A 15,840-nucleotide genomic window follows, 5' to 3' on the forward strand; every position below is an offset into this window, starting at 1 on the left:
AGGGATACAAAGCAACCAGAAAAGGAAATACAACAGAGAAAAGAAAGAAAAGAGCTACATCCGAGACAAAACACATTCTCTCTGGATGAGAAGTTGCACCACAGGCGGGCAAACTCCTTTCCAGCATTGAGATGCTTCATTCCTTTTGGCAGATTGTGCGAGTTCATGTGCGACTCTGTTGTAGTCCCGTTTCAAATGCTTAAACTCCCAGCTCCCAAAGGACTTGAGAAGACCAATGATTCCAAGATTATGAGTACTATTCTACACTACAATAACAAGAAACTTCAATCTTATAATGCTTGTACGGCATCAAGTAGGGGTGTGTATGGGTGAGGTTGGATTGGGTTGAGAGCATTTTTTGACCCAACTTACCATGGTAGGTCAAAAAAAATTCAACCCAACCCATCACATAAATCCAACCCAATCTAACCCATATGAGTCGGTAGGGGTGTGCAGAAAACCCACCGACCCGTCAAACCCGACCCAACCCAACCCGATCCGTCGGGTTGGGTCGGTTTTTAAGGCTTGGTGGGTTGGGTTGGGTTACAAATTTTTTTTTTTTATAGCGGGTCAGGTTGGGTTTGGGTCATAAAATTACAAACCCGCCAAACCCGACCCGACCCGACCCACCCATATTTAATATATATTTAAAATATATTTTATATTTAATAATTTTTTTAAAAAAATCAATTGTAGGGCACTTTTATATATATATATATATATATAAATATATATTATATATTTAATAATTAAAAAAAAAAAAACCAGCTGTAGAGTAGCATTTCCTCAGTTCCTCCTACTAATACTAATTTAATATATATATATATATATATATATATATATATAATATATTATATAATTAATAAATTTTTTTAAATAACCAGTTCTTCCTATCCTATATAAAAACCAATTAGTTGACACAAATCCTAATAAATTACTATTGTTGTTTAGTCATTAGTGTTGTTTGCCTTTAAGGAGTTACATTGATACTAATCTTTAAGTTTTTTTAATATATTAATATTTATATTTTTTTCACTCAATTTAATAATAATAATTAAAAAAATTTGTCAAACCCATGGGTTCAACCCGACCCAACCCGGCCCATGTGGGTTGGGTTGGGTTGGGTTGAATTTTTTTTGACCCACCATGGTGGGTTGGGTCAAAAAATCCCCTCAACCCCACCCAACCCGACCCATGCACACCCCTATGAGTCAGGTTGAACTCATGGGTTTGACAATTTATTATTATTATTATTAAATTGAGTAGAAAAAAAATATAAATATTAATATATTAAAAAAATCTAAGGATTAGTATCAATGTAACTCATTAAAAGAAAACAACAATAATGACTAAACAACAATAATAATTTATTAGGGTTTGTGTGAATTAATTGACTTTTATATATGATAGGAAGAACTGGTTATTTTAAAAAATTTATTAATTATATAATATTATATATATATTAAATTCGTATTAGTAGGAGGAATCGAGGAAGTGCTGTTCTACAGTTGGTTTTTTTTTTGTTTAAAATTATTATATATAATATATATATATATATATATATATATAAATAAAAGTGTCCTACAGCTGATTTTTTTTTTAAAATTATTAAATATATAATATATTTTAAATATATATTAAATATGGGTGGGTCGAGTTGGGTTTGGTGAATTTGTAATTTTATGACCCAAACCCAACCTGACCCGCTATAAAAAAAATTTTGTAACCCAACCCAACACAACTCAACCCAACCCATCAAGCCTTAAAAACCGATCCAACCCGGTGGGTCGGGTTTGGCGGGTCGGTGGATTTTCTGCACACTCTTAGTATCAAGTGAGATTGTTTGTGCTTCATCCGCATTTTCATTAAGATCAAAATGAATCGATCTCAAGAGGAAAAAACTGAAATCAAGATTCAACACTAGTTAAGACTCAAAAGCTTTCAATTTTTTAATTGCAATTTATGAACGCTAATAAACCACAAATGACTTGCCATGATTTGCTTTTTTTGCTATCAGGTCTCAATCTTCTTTTGCCATTAGCCTTGATCATATTTATCTACCACACGTACAATTTTTATTCATTATCGAAAATATAAAGATAAAGGACATGATAATATTTTGGGAAAGTCATTTATATCATCATTTCTTTAAAATGTTGTTATAGATTATAAAATTTAGGGGGAATTTTAAAAATTTTGGGGACATCCCTCCCCTAAGAGATCACTTTTTTTTCAAGACTCTGCACAAAGATGACTATAGTTTTAAGAATTTTATGTATTGACTATTGAGTGGGAAAGTTGGTTTTGTAAATGTATAAACTATTTCGGATATATTTTTTTAAGGTGGGCTTGGGGTTTACACTTATAATGTCATTATCTACTCATCTCATTCTTCTTCTTTTTTTTTTTAAAAAAAAAAAAACTATTGATTTTTTTTTTATATAATTGACAAAAATATAATTAATTTTTTTAATTAAAAAAACTAAGGTTTTAAAAAGTGGTGTTATTATAAATTAATAGGCTACTTATTTTGACGAAGACCTACTTGATTTTTTCTTGTATAGACGAGCCAAACAACTTTAATTTTTCCACAATTTAACGAGAATCTATCTAGTAATAGCTGGGATAGTGTCGTATTGAAATATATGTACATTTACATTACATGGATGTCATGATCAAATGCCTCTTTCGTCTACCCATGAAAGTGACATCATTCAAAGGCCTCTGCGTTGCATGTGTTATTTTCATAGGTCCCAAAGGGCCAAATCTACTAATTATTATATTTTATTTGTATGCAATGTAACATGTCGTTTATGCTTTTTCGGTGGGCTCCTTTTTGATCGCACACCGACGACTTTTCTCAACTTTGACGGGTTCATACTTCATAGTCAATTGGCCTTTAATGGGGGTGAGCAATCTGAACCGTTCAAATTGTTTGACCCATCTGGCTGTGAAACATTTACATACATCACAGTGGCCCCAATAGCAATAGTTTAAGATAATGAGAAGAAAAGACATCCGAGCTTTCTTTGAAGTATCTATATGCTTTATCCATTCAAATTTGGTTGTCCCTTACTCTTTGTCTTATTCCTAAACTTCCAAATTCTCCTTCTCTAATTGGATATTCCTATCTCATCCTTGCATTATTTAATACCATATAATTTTATTTCTTTATTTTTTTTTGTGTCCTTTTGTAATTAAAATATACGTTCCTAATTCATCACATCTGTCTATGTTTATCAATTATCACTATCCAGGAATTTAGGGATCAAGAAAATTTTTTTTTTTTTTGACTTGGCATGTGAAAGAACTGTGAGAGAATTGAGACCCTACATGTAAGGTCAGTCAAGAAAAAGCATTGACAGTGTCCATAAATGGTTCTTAATTCAAACCCTTTTGAGGGAAATTTAATGTTAGGTAGTTGATCAACTATTTTTTTTTTTTTGAGAAAGAGGTAGTTGATCAACTAGGCCACTCCATCGTAATGAATTCAAATGCTCACTATAGGGGATATATAGATGTTCTTTTCGTTTTAAAAGATGAATGTAGTTATAACTAAGGTCTAACTGCACTTAAAACCCTACATGTAATGTAAGCTTCCATCAAGGGAATCAAGGAGGCTCTTTAATGCGGGTTGGGGAAACTATTTTAGTAAACTACTACCTTACTTTGAAACTTTGCCTACAAGTGTGCAAGTGCAACTAGGGTTTGTTTGTAAATGAAAGTTAAGTGAGAGTGACACATGCATGTGAGAAGGGCAACTTTGTATAATACGACTTTTGTTAACGGATGTCCTCTTTTAAGAAGTTTTAAATGGATCCTACCTACGATGATAAATAATAGAAGTTAATAAAAAATTAAAATTTTAAGATGAAAACGATTCGACTCATATCAAAGTGGTTTGACTATGTTATTGAATTCTACCTTAACAGATGTTGAAAGTTAATAAAAACTTGTTATCTGACGTGAGGCATGTGATAAAAATAAGATTGCCTTTTACCTATCTTAAATGTTATAACTGTAGCATCCCATACTGCAATGTAGTTTTCAAATGGTAATTTAGCTAAAACATTATAAGTGTTACATATTGTTTGTTAAACAAAATTTGATGACAAACTTATTTCGAAAACTAACATGGCTATGTACTGGTTTAGACTACTTATTTTGGCTATAAAAACTAACATATTTCAAAAATCTAATCGTTAGATTGCATATTATTTATGTTTTTAACACGCATGTCAAACTTCATACCAATCAGATGTTATTTACTATTTGATCCATGAACTTATTTTTTATGCATAATTTTTTACTACAAAAACTAGAAATTTAAACATTTGATTGATGACATAACTATTAATTTTTTATCTTCTGGAAATTTTGCAAGCATAAAGGATATAAGAAGAAAATGTAATTTAATGGTAGATTTATTCTTGACTACAACTAAGTTTGTAGTAAAACTTTGTCCTTGTTTGCTACTCTTTGGCAATGAAACCTTTGTTCTTATTCATCAAGTACAGGGAAAGTAGTAATTTACTAATTTTTGCATAGTATTTTGATTAAAATTTGCTATAAGAACTGAATTAGTTAAACTAAGATTTCATTTATCTCATTCTCAAAAAAAAAAAAAAAAAAAAAAGATTTCATTTATCTGCTTTGTAAAAAAAAAAGGGTAAAAGATTTAGGTTCATATACTATGTATTATAAAAATAAAATAAAAAGTTCATATACCATATGTTAAAGTCATCTATACTTTTTACACGATGATTACTCTACAAGTATAAGTACTTGTGGGGTGTAGGGGGCAAGCACCCCTAAATTTTTTTTTTTAAAAAAAATATTATTATATATATATATGTGTGTGTATTAATTTTAGTAATTTTGTTCTATAAAATTATATTTTATTTTCCTTTAACAATATCATTGATTCTTTTTAGAATAATGCTATACTCACAAACTTCTTTATAACATTTTTACAAACTGTTTGGTAACAAATTTTTATTTGTTCGCATACGGACACACCACTCACATCATTTTTTTACTTACCAGTAACCACTTATTACATAAGTAATTTATAAAAAAACTTGTAGCTCTAGTATTTTCCTAATTTTAGTGAACATAAAAAAATTTATAGACCTAAAATCTAAAACAAAATATACAAGCCAAAAAAAAAAAAAAACTCAACAACAAAAATTACCAGTAAAATTAAAAATAAAATTAAACTCAATTAACTAATTTTATCCAAAATAAATAACCCTACCCTTTAAAAAATTCTAAACAAAAATAAATTTTTTCTTACCTACAAAAAAAAAAAAAAAAATCTTACCAACTAAGTAACAGAATCAAAGGTTGAAATTGCTGCACATAGCCAACAGTAAAACCGCCTCTCCTAACTCAAAGTTCTAGCTCCGTCCCTGAGGGTAAGGGCCAAGGTTCAAGTCACTAAGAAGAAGTTTCATACACATATACACTTAGATTATGTTAGAATAGAATTTCTATCTTGTATTAAAAAAAAAAAAAAAAAAAGTCTTCTATACTTTTCCTAAAAAAAAAGTCATCTATACTAAACATTATGTGTGCGTTTGGCGAAAATTAAAAAGTTAACTTATTTTATTATTCAGCTTATTTTTACTACTATTCATGGCCCCTACTACACTTTTTGGTACTATTTATGAGTTTCATTATACTATTTTAGTTAACTTTTACTTTTATCTTTATCTATTGTACTTTCAGCAAAAAGTTTTCAGTTTCAATAAAATAAGCGGATTTCAAACAGACCCTAAGTAGATTGAATTCAAGAACCAGTATATTATTAGAAGTTAGGAATGGAATGTCCTTTAGGCAGCGCCTTTTTCATTCATAAATCAAGTACGAAAATTGTAGTTTAACTTGGAAAAGAATTTGTAAAATAAAAAAATTATAGTGATGGACAAATTTTAAGCATTTTTTTTTTTTCACAATTGTTCAATTGACATATTGTATTTAGTGTACTGCAAAAATGATGCATGTTGTAACATAACATGAGAATGAAGTTACATTAACCATAACTTATTTATTTATTTATTTTTTCATTTTTTGGTTAAAAAATTGCGTAAGGGGATGGGAAACTCCCATGCGCTCAGGGCAATTAAGGAAAAGATAAGGACCAACACGCTTACTAGAGGGGGAGCACTTGAACCCAAGGCTAGAGTCTTGTTGACCCAAGTCCTTTACCACTAGGTCACATGTCGTGTTGTCACATTAATGATAAATAGAGTAGTCTTTTGGGGAGGTATCGGAGAAAAATTATCCAAAAATTTTAAGACTACAAATTATTCCACACACTTTGCCACAACTCTCTTATGTGATTGGTTATAAGTGATGAGTTTATGTGAAAAATGGTAAAACTTAGGTACAGTAGCTTATATTAGGTTTTCCAATCAATATCATATACTATATATAAAAGCAAAAGCCTTTTCTGCAATTAAGGCGGTGTTGCCATGTAGGGAAAAAAAAAAAAAAACATCTAATTTTCAACCACATTATAATTAAAAAGAGAAACATTATACTGTTTGCTGATGCCCATTTTTTGAATCCGTACCCAAAAGCTCATACGGAGAAAAGCCCAATGAAAAGCAAGACCCAAAGACCCACCAAGAAGACCAAAGAGCAAGAAAGGTCCAAAGAAAGAAGTGCAAGGGAAAGCGATCTACACCAAAACGCAAATTTGCAGCAGATTACAAATCTGCAACAGAATACAAATCTTCCGCAAAATACAGTTCTTCAGTAGAATGGCTTTGACAGATCAAGGCAAATTGGGCCCAAGACCCTTTTGATCTAGTTAACATTATTTGGCCCATAAAAGCCCAAATCCTTTTGTATCAAAGATAGGTGTCAAAACTAATATGAAGAATCACGATGAATGAAACAAAGAATAGCAAGAAGTGTCAATAGCAGGAATTGTGTGAAGGAAAGAAAAGTCAAACTAAAGGAAATGACAAACACAACAAGAAACGCATGAAGAAATAAGACAGAGACATGTAGTAGAACAAAACAAAGCTAATCTGCTATAGTAGAAATGGTGTGGGAACGAAAGAAAACAAAAACAGAAGATAGTGGAGCAAGCACACAAGGGCCGAAGCACCACCAACCTGTACCTAGCCAATACAAGGGAGGTAGGCCCACGGTTAAGGGGATTCAGAGGGTGTGGTTTGGTGATGGGGGGAAAAGGGGGTCTATATTTGGTTTCCAGCCGTAACTTCTTTTGGGAATATAACCTGCTAGGATGGTATCTCACCCAAAAGTAGTAGTAGATGGTTGGGACCACCTGATGCATGCTATAGAGCTAGGTAGTGAGGTAGCCCAATTCTTATCCATTTGAACCCAGAGGTAAAGGTATACAACAAGAACAAACAAAATGGAATTTTGTCACGAAATGAGTTATGGTGCAGCAAACGTATTCTGAGCAGAGGTAGTAGTCGGGCAACCAATGGGTTGGTGGGTAGTCCTAAAGGAATGCCCACAACAAGCCAAAAATAGTTGGTGAAGCCCTAGGGGTAAAAGGGTGAAATCTCATTGAATTAGCTCGCTATAAAAGGAAGAGGTAATTATGGATGAAGGAAGGGGGGGAAGCACCTAAGGGGAGGAACCCATGGTAAAAGAGTAGTAAGAACCTAAGGGAGGCACTTAGAGAGAGAGAGAGGCACCTAAGGAGAGAGGGATTCAAAAGGGAAAATACCCAAGGGAGAAAAATAACCCACGACAAGAGAGTAGGAAGTAACTTAGAGTAAAAAGAATGGAGAGAAAGAAAGAAAGAAAGTAGTAAAACGAGGAGAGAAAACACGGCAGGATTAGGTGCATGCATCAATAGACCATCTTTTCCCTCTCTCTTAGCAAACTCATTCTTTGAAGTCTCCAAAAGTAATAGCTAGTAAACATTTAGGTCTGTTCTTCAAAATGCACAACTTTGATGACAGAATCCTATGACAAGTTTGTTCAAGTTAGGGTTTGGGTTCCTTCTTGATTTACTTATTCTATGGGAAGATTCAACACTTGATTTCGATTGCAAATATATTTGATTTCTCTCATTATAACTTAAATCTATTGTATTTAGTCATTCTATTGTAGCACTTTTTTATCATGTTTGCTGCATTAGTTGTCCTGCTGTGGTTTCTTTACTTGCTCTACTAGTTATTCTGTTGTAGCACCTTTTTATTATGTTTATTGTGTTAACTATTATACTAGCTAATCCTTTTCTGCTGAAACTTTCTTATTTCTTTGTTATTACATGTTTTACTCTTGACACGAACTAATCATTATTCTGCCATACGCACATGTATACATTGTAACTTATGTTCTGCCATATATTTTATATATGTATATGTGAATATGTATAAGTATATATACGCATATATGTATGTATATATTTGAGAATATGCTAACCCATTTAAACTAACATTTATTTGATGGGTATTTTTTTTGGGTTTTAGATTAGTCTATGTGTAGGAAGTAGAAAAGTATTTCTGTAGTAAAAAAAAAAATGAAAAGTAGTCATTCACGTTGCAGAAAAGTGCAGAAAGCTTTACTACATAGCAGAAGGTGTTACTGCACAGCAGAAAACTTTACTATGTAGCAGAAAGCTTTATTGCACAGCAAAAGGTTTTACTGTATAGTAGAAAGATTTACTGCACAACAAAAAGCTTTATTGCACATCAAAAAGTTTTATTGCACAATAGAAGATTCTATTGCACAGTAAAAATTTTTACCGCACAACAAAAAAGTCAATCCTATGGTAAAAATTGGAGAAAAGTTCCTTCTGCGGTAGAAACAGAGGATAAACCCACTTTGCAGTGTCTTCCCTTGGACTTGGACTCAACATTTGCACACAAACTGGCAGCGGCATGATGGTACTTTGGAGCCCATTCCGCTGAGCGCCAGACCCAACTTCCTTCTTAGAAAAAGCCTAGACTAAGCGTTGTCCAATAACATCAAAACGTGTGTCTACGGTACAAGAAACATAAAAAGAATCGCCCGACGCTGTTTAGCAACGCTAAAACACTGTTTTATTGTCTCTTAGTATAAAAAAGAAAACTAACCATACAATCAAAACGCTTGCTATACGGTTTATAAAAAATAATAAATAAATAAAAAGCCTTGCTACACATAGAAAGAGAGACAGAAATTGCTGCTCCATTTGTTCTCTACCCCATCCCTTCTTTACTCTGTTCATTCGCTGCTCTAGCCTTTCTCTTCAGTAGTGTATTCAAAAGGTATGCATTGATTTTTCCTTGGAATTTCTCACCGATGCTTTTCTTTTTTGAATTTTCAAAAATAAGAAAAGCCGGCTGTATATTCTCTTCATTTTTTTCTCTGAACTTTCTAGGGTTCTTCTTTCACCCTTAATTCATCATTTTTACCTCTTGCACTTCTATCCCTTTATATATACCTACCCATAACCCTTCATACCATCCCATGTCAAATACACACGACCAAAAATAATGTCATTTACCTTCAATCTTTCGAGCTCTAACATTGTTGTTTTATCTAATTCTACCCCATACGAGTTGGCTACAACTAAGGAAAGAGGGGGGGGGGGGGGGCTTACATTTTATATTAAATGACAACGACAATTACTATTTTGATTTGAAGGTCGGACGTTGTGGATTTATGAGTTTTGTAAATGATGTAATTAACTGTGGGTGTTTAGGATGTGTATTTTGTTTTAAAATTAAGGAGAAAGAGAAATAAAAATTTTATATAAACTTTTATTCAATAATATTCCTCCAAAGTTTTTATTTTTATTTTTTATTTCTCATTACTTGGTTGAATAATTATAATAGATATGTGTGTACAATTTATAATTGTTGCATTTTATGATGAACTCATTACAAATAAAGATAACAATTATGTTACAATACTTATACAACATTCTCTAAGTGTGCGTTTGGAATGCACGTTTTTTTTTGTGTTCCTTCATTTTGCTGAAAAACAGTGGGTCCCCGTGCACTGTTCACGGGACCCGCATGTACTTTTTTCATAAAAAAATTTTAAAACTGGGTCTCACGGCATTATTCATACATTTAAAATTTATTTTGCTACAGTATTTTCAGTTTTCAGCAATAAGCGATATCCAAATAGACCCTAAAACCATCTTACATAAAACATTACAACATTATTCGGGTGTCGCACGAGTAACTTACTAGTTAATTTTAAATACATGATTGTATTGATCAATGATACATAAATAATGTTTTCTTTTTCAAAGACAATTGGGTAATGTGCTTAAATTTTATCCATGAAAAACTTATCACCTTAATAAATTATTAAAATAATTATAAATTTTTTCTTTTGGTGAAAAGGGAAATACATTAATTAAACATTAATTAGTACAAATTCTAGGGTACATAACAATCCTTCTTTCGCCAAAAGGTTCGTGCAATGATTCCCTTCACAGTGAATGTAAAGTATATAAGCCTTAACAAAACACTGGAGGAGGGACATGCAATCAAAGGTTAGATCACTATTAGGATGAGAAGTATTAGTCATAGAACATCATGATGTGATGATGCTAATGACAAATTTAGCATCTATTTTGATGAGTAGTTTTCAAATGTTAAGTTCTTTTACAAAGGTGAAGCCATCATGGAGACCCCTGTGGTGGTCCTTTTGTGATTTTGGGTTGGACTGCCTCCTGTTGCACTAGGTCCAAGTGTTCTGGATAAGAGAGTTGGGACCGGTCCAATTGTAACTCACCTTGATCCGGCTTGCGCACAAACTATGCCTCGTTTGCTGAAACTTTGGTCACATGCCCATGGCAAGCGAAACTGTTACAGAAGAGTTATGGTAGATAAATGCAATAAAGCAATGATAAAAGAAATATGTTACTGTCAGGCAAAGCAAGCAAGAGATCCTTAATTAAAAATAGGGAAAAAAGAATGATATGACAACAAGAAACACATTATAGGCAAAATTACAAAGACGAGAAGAAGCAATAGCAATAAGTGATAAAATCTGATGGTGTCTAAAAATAACCAATTTCTTATTCGTCCATAGAGGTCATCCATAGAAGGGATAAAAGGACTAGCTGCCCATCCTTAGTCCATAAGGGATAAAGGGACTAGCTGCTCGTCCTTCGTCCACAGGGATCTCTGGACGAGATCTCCTACTGTTGAACAACCTCCCGTCCAACATTGCTTAGGACAAGCCCAACAACGGTTGCGGTATGAAAAGATAACTGCCATAGCGGTTATGATGTTATGCTCTCCGGACTCAATGAAAATAGGGGAAGTTATCCAACGGGTAACCGTTTGCTAAACCTATAAAAGGGCACGAATCTCCAACAAAAAAAAGTTAAGTACTTCCAAACATATCTCTTTAAGTTGAGAATTCTTTATTTCAGAAAAAAAGGCTAACTTTACCATCGGAGGGTTTGTGACCGGTCAACCCCAGTCTCCTCTGATCTCTTATTTCTTATCTTTCAGGCCCTCAACATCATCACTATCCGTGCTGTTCAATTCACTAATTCCTTGATCGTTATCAGTTGGCGCCGTCTGTGGGAAGAGATTGTTTTACAGTTTTCTTCTTCGTGACAAAAGGTTGATGGTACAAACTAGATCAAGGGCTACTAGCCCAGGCCATCAGGGAAGCAGAGATGCTTCAAGCAACCCTCATCGTGATCGCCAATCTGCACCGGTCATGCAGACATCATCTGTCCAACATGTGCAATCAATGGCGGCCACAATGGCGGAGTTGACTCGCCAAAACCAAGAGTTAAGAATGGAAATTAATCTAAGGAGGCAGACACGTGAAGAACGTGAAGGAGGAGGACAAACACAGAGTCATGATGATAGAGAGAATACTGAGATTGGAAGTCAGTTAAGAGGCACCACTTCACGAACAGTACCATATTTGAAAGAAGAGATGGACCAAATGAAGAGGGTCATGGAGGAAATGAAAGAGAATATGAGGAGGGCGAATCCGATAGAAGATTTGGTCCACAGAACTAATTCCCCCTTTACGGCTTCCATCAATGGTCACCCTATACCATCGAAGTTCAAGTTGCCTTCTCTGGATTCGTATAACGGAACACGCAACCCGTTTGATCACATTGCCACCTTTAAGACCACCATGCATCTTTAAGGGGTTCCCGACGAAATAGTGTGTAGAGCCTTCCCTACTACCCTCAAGGGCCCAGCACGAGTTTGGTTCAGCAAAATACCCCCGAATTCGGTAAGTTCTTTTGAAGAGTTGAGCAAGTTGTTTGTTAATAATTTCATTGGAGGACAAAGACACAAGCGTTCCTCATCCAGCTTGTTGACCATAGAGCAGGGAGAGAACGAGAGCCTACGATTGTTCATCACTCGTTTCAATAGAGAAGCCCTGAGTGTGGACGAGGTAGATGATAAGCTCCTATTGGCGGCCTTCCATAATGGGGTGAATTCGGATTTTTTTTATACATAAACTCTATGAAAAAGAACCTCAGCCCATGGCTAAACTCGTCCATTCAGCTCAAAATTTTATGAATGCAGAAGACGCGATCATTGCTAAGAAGAGGAAGCGATTTGAGAGAGTAGAGGCAAACCCCAGTCGCCATCCTGAGCAAGGCTCTCATCCAAAGAAAGGACGGACGGAAGAAAGGAAAGACCGAGATAATAAGAAGCCAGGCTCTTCAGCGCAGAACCAGCAATATACCCCTTTGAACGTGCTACTTAAGCAGGTCCTTATGCAAATCAAGGATGATCCTTCCTTGAAGTGACCAGAGAAAATGATGGGAAATGCCAATAAGCACAAAAGAAACAAGTATTGTCGCTTCCATAGGGATCACGGTCATGATACAGACGAGTGTTTTGATTTAAAGCAGCAAATTGAAAATCTCATAAGGCAAGGGAAGTTGAGGAATTTCCTTGGATGAGACCATAGGGACGAGAAATTGAAAGGGAAGGTGGAAGAATCATCGCGACCATCGCTTGGAGAAATAAAAGTCATTATAGGGGGAAGTTCAATAGGCCAGTCGTCCAAGTCCAAGAAAGTATACTTAAAGGTGGTGTAGAGCGTCCAACTTTCTGGACGATCACCAAGGGCAAGGTCAACGGACGAACAAGTGATCACCTTCACGGACGAAGATGCTGAGAGAATTCATCACCCTCACGATGATGCTATCGTCATCTCCTTGCTTATTGCCGATTACATAATCAGAAGAGTGCTAGTGGACAACGGAAGCTCGGCAGACATTTTATATTACCTAGCTTTTCAGCAAATGAGGTTAGGACGAGACCAGCTCCGTCCAGTGAACTCCCCCCTGGTAGGTTTTGGTGGAATGAAAGTATAGCCTGTGGGCACTATTTCATTATCAGTGGTAGTGGGGGCATACCCGCAATAAATCACCAAGGACGTGAACTTCCTTGTGGTACATTGTTCATCCTCCTACAATGCCATAATCGGAAGACCAACTTTAAATAGTTGGAAGGCTGTTACGTCCACCTACCACCTATCAATCAAGTTTCCAACAGAATATGGAGTAGGACAAGTGCAAGGAGACCAACTAGCAGCAAGAGAATGTTACCTGGCCATGTTGGCCATAGACGAACAAGTTCAAGCCATGAATATTGAAGAAAAGAGAGTTGTAGCAAAGTCTACTGAAGCATTGGAAGATATTTCCTTGGATGAAAATAACCCTGAGAGGTGTACCATGGTCGGAGCAGATCTAGAAGAGAAGATTAAAAAGGACCTCGTCCAGTTTTTGAAGAAAAATATTGATGTGTTTGCATGGAGTTATGAGGACATGCCGGGTATAGACCCTAGTGTCATTACCCACCGTCTGAATGTATGTCCTTCCTCCAAGCCAGTGCGGCAAAAGAAGAGGATGTTTGTCCCAGAGAGAGATGATGCTATCAAAGACGAGATTCAAAAGTTGATGGTGGCGAAGTTTATTCGGGAAGTGTACTATCCGGATTGGTTGGCCAATGTAGTAATGGTCAAGAAGGCAAACGGCAAGTGGAGAATGTGCGTAGATTTCACCGACTTAAACAAGGCTTGCCCCAAGGATAGTTACCCGCTGCCACGCATTGACCAATTGGTAGATTCCATTGTGGGCCACAAATTACTTAGCTTCATGGATGCTTTCTCTGAATACAATCAGATAAGGATGGACGAGGCAGACCAAGAGAAAACATCATTTGTCACTAGTCAAGGCTTATTCTGTTATAAGGTAATGCCCTTTGGCTTAAAGAATGTAGGAGCGACATATCAGAGATTAGTCAACCACATATTTCGTCCGCAGATTGGGCTGAATGTGGAAGTCTATGTAGATGACATGCTGGTGAAAAGTCAAGACGAGGGAAGGCATTTAGACGACCTGCAGGAGACATTTGACACACTGAGATAGTACCACATGAAGCTGAATCCTAGCAAATGTGCTATTGGAGTATCATCAGGGAAGTTCCTTGGATTTATGGTCTCCCACAAGGGAATTGAAGCGAATCCTGATAAAATTCAAGGAATATTGGACATGAAGCCTCCGCAAAATACCAAAGAAATCCAATCCCTCACTGGACGAGTTGCTGCACTTAACAGGTTTGTCTCTAAAGCCATTGACAAATGTTTGCCATTTTTTAAAGGTTCCTAAAAAAGCATTTGAATTGACCGACGAGTGTCAGAGAGCTTTCGAAGATCTGAAAGCCTACCTTACCTCGGCTTCTTTGTTGAGTTCGTCTGTGGTGGGAGAGGAGTTGTATTTATACTTAGCAGTAACTCCGCATGCCGTGAGTTCAGCATTGATAAGAGAAGAAGACAAAGTGCAAAGGCCTGTGTATTATACAAGTAAGGCATTGAGGGGAGCGGAAGGACGATATCCACAAATGGAGAAATTAGCCTTCGCATTGATGACCGCTTCCAGGAAGTTAAGGCATTATTTCCAAGCACATGTCATTAATGTCATGACAAATCACCCACTCAAGAAGGCAATGAATAGACTAGAAGCTACAGGAAGATTGATCCAGTGGGCTGTAGAGCTCAATGAGTTTGACATTAGATATCAGCCAAGGCATGCCATAAAAGCTCAAGCCCTAGCAGATTTCATTGCGGAATTTACCCCTAATCATGATGAGACGAAGATGGGTCGTCCATGTGGATGGTTCGTCTACACGGCATGCAGGTGGAATTGGTGTGGTCCTGCAATCCCTAGAAGGAGACAAACTGAAACATAAGGTTCGTTTGCAGTACCAAACAACAAACAATGAAGTCGAGTATGAAGCCCTTCTTAAAGGGCTAGAATTGGCTAAGTCTGTGGACGCCAAATCTATACTCGTCCTGGGTGATTCTCAGTTGATCATAGGGCAAGTGAATGGGATGTATGAAGCTAAGGAAGAACAAATGAGGAAATACCTTAGTAGGGTGATGCGCTTTATGATAAGATTTGAAAAAACTGACTTCGTTCAAATCCCTAGGGAGGAGAACGTGGAAGCTGATACCATAGCAAAGGAAGCCTCAGCAAATGAATCTATGGATGAATTTGATGAAATTCAGTATATGCCAAGTATAGATATCCCAGAAGTACAATAGGTGGAAAGCAGAGGAAATTGGTGACCCCGGTTGTATCATACTTGAAAGATGGACAACTCCCAGAAGAGAAGGACGAAGCTAGGAAGTTAAGGGTAAGATCGGCTAGGTACGTTCTAATGGACGAGGTGCTATACAAAAGAGGTTTTTCTCAACCTTATCTTAGATGCTTAGCTCCAGACGAAACAAACTACGTATTGAGGGAAGTTCATGAAGAAGCGTGCGGCAATCACTTAGGAGCCAGGTCGCTCGTCCATAAGGTCGTCCGTGCGGGGTATTATTGGCCAAACATGCAAGCTGATGCTAAGG

This window comes from Quercus robur, chromosome 1 (assembly GCF_932294415.1).
Source record: "Quercus robur chromosome 1, dhQueRobu3.1, whole genome shotgun sequence".
NCBI lineage: Eukaryota > Viridiplantae > Streptophyta > Magnoliopsida > Fagales > Fagaceae > Quercus > Quercus robur.